The sequence below is a fragment of the Gigantopelta aegis genome, chromosome 4 (assembly GCF_016097555.1).
Source record: "Gigantopelta aegis isolate Gae_Host chromosome 4, Gae_host_genome, whole genome shotgun sequence".
Lineage (NCBI taxonomy): Eukaryota > Metazoa > Mollusca > Gastropoda > Neomphalida > Peltospiridae > Gigantopelta > Gigantopelta aegis.
Window position 1 is genome coordinate 83,919,679 of NC_054702.1, and position 5,764 is coordinate 83,925,442.

Consider the following 5,764-nt stretch of genomic DNA (forward strand, 5'->3'; position numbering starts at 1 on the left):
AAATAAGTTGAACTGAAAATGAAATATCCATGAATGAAAATCAAATCATTGTCGACTACGGTTTTTTGTAGGTCACTTAATAGTTAAACTATTGTATGGTTAACTATTCCAAGGATCTTTTATATGCACCATCTATATGCACTTTTATGTGCACCATCCCACAGACAGGATAGTACATACCACAGCCTTTGATATACCAGTCGTGGTGCACTGGCTGGAACGAGAAATAGTCTAATGGGCCCATCGACGGGGATCGATCTTAAACCAACCGCGCATCAAGCGAGCGCTTTACCACTAGGCTGCGGCAAGGAAGTGCCACGTGGAGGAAGCGGGTTTCTTCTTTGAATGTTATTAGCAGTCTATATCGGGAGTTTGCCGTTATGTGTCAAATATTTCTTGAATTGCTTTAAACGATTATATCTCACATATACTGTCGAAATGTAGATGTTACCATTGAATTTGATACCCCAACCCACAAATAAATACGTACTATTAAAGGGTAACAGTGTAAACTAGCATTGTACGGATGTAATAATGTCTACAGCAGTATACTATGTCACCGAATTATCCTAAAACCAGCACTGATTGTTAAACAGACCTTTAACAGTAAAAATCAATCAATCAATCAATCAATCAATCAATCAATCAAGTATTCTTAGGTATTGAAATGTACCTTCTTATAGAAAACCATCTCAAGAGGAACTCTAGTGGTTCATTCGAATAGTGTTTAGAATAATACCGTATTATAATAAGTAGATAGTGTATGTTATACTAGCATTGTAAAACGCAATCTGACTGCCTTCTTCATCTTTGTGGATGATGGAAGCAGGAACACTGGTTTGTCACGAAAGATAACTCTTACATCCTTAGGTTTCATACACGCCGTCAATAATTTATATGGAAGCGGGAACAAATGTCGGGCCGAATTTACGAAGCCCGTCTGTCTTCAACGCAGGTGTTTGACTGAAAGCTTTGTAAATTCGGCATCACATACATGCATGCATATAGTTAAGGATTACACAGATAATTAGAGAGGAAACCCGCTGCAGCCATTCCATGGACTACTCTTTTCGATTAGCATCAAGGGTTCTTTTATTATACAGACAACACAGTACATACGGCGGCTTTTGTAACACCAGCATCGGTCGAGTACATTAAAGTTTAAAAGTTCGTTTTGTTTTGTTTAACGACATCACTAGAACACATTTATTTATTTATCATTGGCTACTGTATGTCAAACATTCGGTAATTTTTACATATTGCATCATCCCACTTTGTTATACCAGTCGAGTTGTACTGGCTGGAAGGAGAAATAACCGAATGTGACTACCGATGAATACCGTACATTAATGCTGTGCTACGTTCCGTCGCCTAATTAATATGGAAGTCATTGAATAATGAAGTGAGAAGGATAATAATATCTTCTTTTTTACACATATATCTGGTATAAACTGACAGAAAGCCTTTGAGAACCTTGAATACTTTGTAGTTTAATTATATATACTTTCAGATCATCTGGCTGATATTTTGTAGGGGTTTCGGTACTTAGGCCTTTATAAAATAAATCCACGATTTGCACCCCTACCACCCTGAGGATAAAGGAAAGTTCACGGCTTTTTCGGGGGCTTTTGGTGTGGGTTTATATATATATAAAATAAAAAAAATTGCTCGGTGTGCTGTATTTCCAATGTCCTGAAAATATAAAATAATGGAAAAATGAGAGAATTTGATGAATAACTAGCGTTTAATTGATAAAATCCGCATGTATGTTATTGTGCCACCATCATCTCGTTATAATGTATTAATTGCATTATGTAAATATCCTCATAGTAGAATGCCGTAGACCATAGCCTGGGTATAAATGAAGTTCAATACAGATCTGAAGTACAAGAAAACATTCAAGTCTTTTAAATGGACTGTCCTGTGAGTTAAATATTATAATGTCTAAAATTAAATATTGAATACAGATTTGTGTTTAGAATATCAGTGTCTGTATATTTAATGTTTCTGATCATACTACCGTTTATAAATAGCCGAAATCTGGATTTGAGCTCCCAATAATTTCGTACGTACGAATAAATAAATTATATATATAAAGAAACTAGATGAAGTTTGACCTAGTACAAACACTAAGACGATAAAAGATACATTTAATATACAACTACGGATATACTAAAATCCTATGATATAACTTCACAGGCCTAGCTTGCTCTTACCTGGGTTAGGATAGGGATATAACTTCACAGGCCTAGCTTGCTCTCATCTGGGTTAGAGAAGAGATATAACTTCACAGACCTAGCTTACTTTCATCTGGGTTAGAGAAGGGATATAACTTAACAGACCTAGCTTGCTCTCATCTGGGTTAGAGAAGGGATATAACTTCACAGGCCTAGGTTGCTCTCATCTGGGTTAGAGAAGAGATATAACTTCACAGATCTAGCTTGCTCTCTTCTGGGTTAGAGAATGGATATAACTTCACGGGCCTAGCTTGCTCTCACCTGGGTTAGGATAGGGATATAGCTTGACGGGCCTAGCTTGTTCTTATCTGGGTTAGAGAAGGGATATACCTTCACGGGCCTAGCTTGCTCTCATCTGGGTTAGTTAAGGGGTATAGCTTCACAGGACTAGCGTGCTCTCATCTGGGTTAGTTAAGGGGTATAACTTCACAGGCCTAGCTTGCTCTCACCTGGGTTAGAGAAGGGATATAGCTGGACGGGCCAAGCTTGCTCTCATCTGGGTTAGAGAAGGGATATAACTTCACGGGCCTAGCTTGCTCTCATCTGGGTTAGAGAAGGGATATAACTTCACGGGCCTAGCTTGCTCTCATCTGGGTTAGAGAAGGGATATAACTTCACAGGCCTAGCTTAATCTCATCTGGGTTAGAGAAGGGATATAACCTGACGGGCCTAGCTTACTATCATCTGGGTTAGAGAAAAGATATAACTTCACAGACTTAGCTTGCTCTCATCTGGGTTAGACAAGAGATATAACTTCACAGACCTAGCTTGCTCTCATCTGGGTTAGAGAAGAGATATAACTTCACAGACCTAGCGTGCTTTCATCTGGGTTAGTTAAGGGGTATAACTTCACGGGCCTAGCTTGCTCTCACCTGGGTTAGAGAAGGGATATAGCTGGACGGGCCAAGCTTGCTCTCATCTGGGTTAGAGAAGGGATATAACTTCACGGGCCTAGCTTGCTCTCATCTGGGTTAGAGAAGGGATATAACTTCACAGGCCTAGCTTGATCTCACCTGGTTTAGTTAAGGGGTATAGCTTCACGGGCCTAGCTTGCTCTCATCTGGGTTAGAGAAGAGATATAACTTCACGGGCCTAGCTTGCTCTCATCTGGGTTAGAGAAGGGATATAACTTCACGGGCCTAGCTTGCTCTCACCTGGGTTAGAGAAGGGATATAACTTCACAGGCCTAGCTTGATCTCACCTGGTTTAGTTAAGGGGTATAGCTTCACGGGCCTAGCTTGCTCTCACCTGGGTTAGAGAAGGGATATAGCTGGACGGGCCAAGCTTGCTCTCATCTGGGTTAGAGAAGGGATATAACTTCACGGGCCTAGCTTGCTCTCATCTGGGTTAGAGAAGGGATATAACTTCACAGGCCTAGCTTGATCTCACCTGGTTTAGTTAAGGGGTATAGCTTCACGGGCCTAGCTTGCTCTCATCTGGGTTAGAGAAGAGATATAACTTCACGGGCCTAGCTTGCTCTCATCTGGGTTAGAGAAGGGATATAACTTCACGGGCCTAGCTTGCTCTCACCTGGGTTAGAGAAGGGATATAACTTCACAGGCCTAGCTTGATCTCACCTGGTTTAGTTAAGGGGTATAGCTTCACGGGCCTAGCTTGCTCTCATCTGGGTTAGAGAAGGGATATAACTTCACGGGCCTAGCTTGCTCTCATCTGGGTTAGAGAAGGGATATAACTTCACAGGCCTAGCTTAATCTCATCTGGGTTAGAGAAGGGATATAACTTGACGGGCCTAGTTTACTCTCATCTGGGTTAGAGAAGAGATATAACTTCACAGACCTAGTTGCTCTCATCTGGGTTAGAGAAGAGATATAACTTCACAGGCCTAGCTTGCTCTCACCTGGGTTAGAGAAGGGATATAACTTCACGGGCCTAGCTTACTTTCAGCTGGGTTAGAGAAGGGATATAACTTCACGGTCCTAGTTTCCTCTCATCCGTGTTAGATAAGGGATATAACTTCACGGGCCTAGCTTGCTCTCATCTGGGTTAGAGAAGGGATATAACCTCACGGGCCTAGCTTGCTCTCATCTGTGTTAGATAAGGGATATAACTTCACGGGCCTAGCTTGCTCTCATCTGTGTTAGATAAGGGATATAACTTCACGGGCCTAGTTTGCTCTCATCTGGGTTAGAGAAGGGATATAACTTCACGGGCCTAGCTTGCTCTCATCTGTGTTAGATAAGGGATATAACTTCACGGGCCTAGTTTGCTCTCATCTGGGTTAGAGAAGGGATATAACTTCACGGGCCTAGCTTGCTCTCATCTGGGTTAGAGAAGGGATATAACTTCACGGGCCTAGCTTGCTCTCATCTGGGTTAGAGAAGGGATATAACTTCACGGGCCTAGCTTGCTCTCACCTGGGTTAGAGAAGGGATATAACTTCACAGGCCTAGCTTGATCTCACCTGGTTTAGTTAAGGGGTATAGCTTCACGGGCCTAGCTTGCTCTCATCTGGGTTAGAGAAGGGATATAACTTCACGGGCCTAGCTTGCTCTCATCTGAGTTAGAGAAGGGATATAACTTCACGGGCCTAGCTTGCTCTCACCTGGGTTAGAGAAGGGATATAACTTCATAGGCCTAGCTTGATCCCACCTGGTTTAGTTAAGGGGTATAGCTTCACGGGCCTAGCTTGCTCTCATCTGGGTTAGAGAAGGGATATAACTTGACGGGCCTAGCTTACTCTCATCTGGGTTAGAGAAGAGATATAACTTATCAGACCTAGCTTGCTCTCATCTGGGTTAGAGAAGGGATATAACCTCACGGGCCTAGCTTGCTCTCATCTGGGTTAGAGAAGGGATATAACTTCACAGGCCTAGTTTCCTCTCATCTGTGTTAGATAAGGGATATAACTTCACGGGCCTAGCTTGCTCTCATCTGTGTTAGATAAGGGATATAACTTCACGGGCCTAGTTTGCTCTCATCTGGGTTAGAGAAGGGATATAACTTCACGGGCCTAGCTTGCTCTCATCTGGGTTAGAGAAGGGATATAACTTCACATGCCTAGATTAATCTCATCTGGGTTAGAGAAGGGATATAAATTCACGGGCCTAGCTTGCTCTCATCTGGGTTAGAGAAGAGATATAACTTCACAGGCCTAGCTTGCTCTCTTCTGGGTTAGAGAAGGGATATAACTTCACGGGCCTAGCTTGCTCTCACCTGGGTTAGGATAGGGATATAGCTTGACGGGCCTAGCTTGTTCTTATCTGGGTTAGTTAAGGGGTATAACTTCACAGGTCTAGCGTGCTCTCATCTGGGTTAGTTAAGGGGTATAGCTTCACGGGCCTAGCTTGCTCTCATCTGGGTTAGAGAAGGGATATAACTTCACGGGCCTAGCTTGCTCTCATCTGGGTTAGAGAAGGGATATAACCTCACGGGCCTAGCTTGCTCTCATCTGGGTTAGAGAAGGGATATAACTTCACGGGCCTAGCTTGCTCTCATCTGTGTTAGATAAGGGATATAACTTCACGGGCCTAGTTTGCTCTCATCTGGGTTAGAGAAGGGATATAACT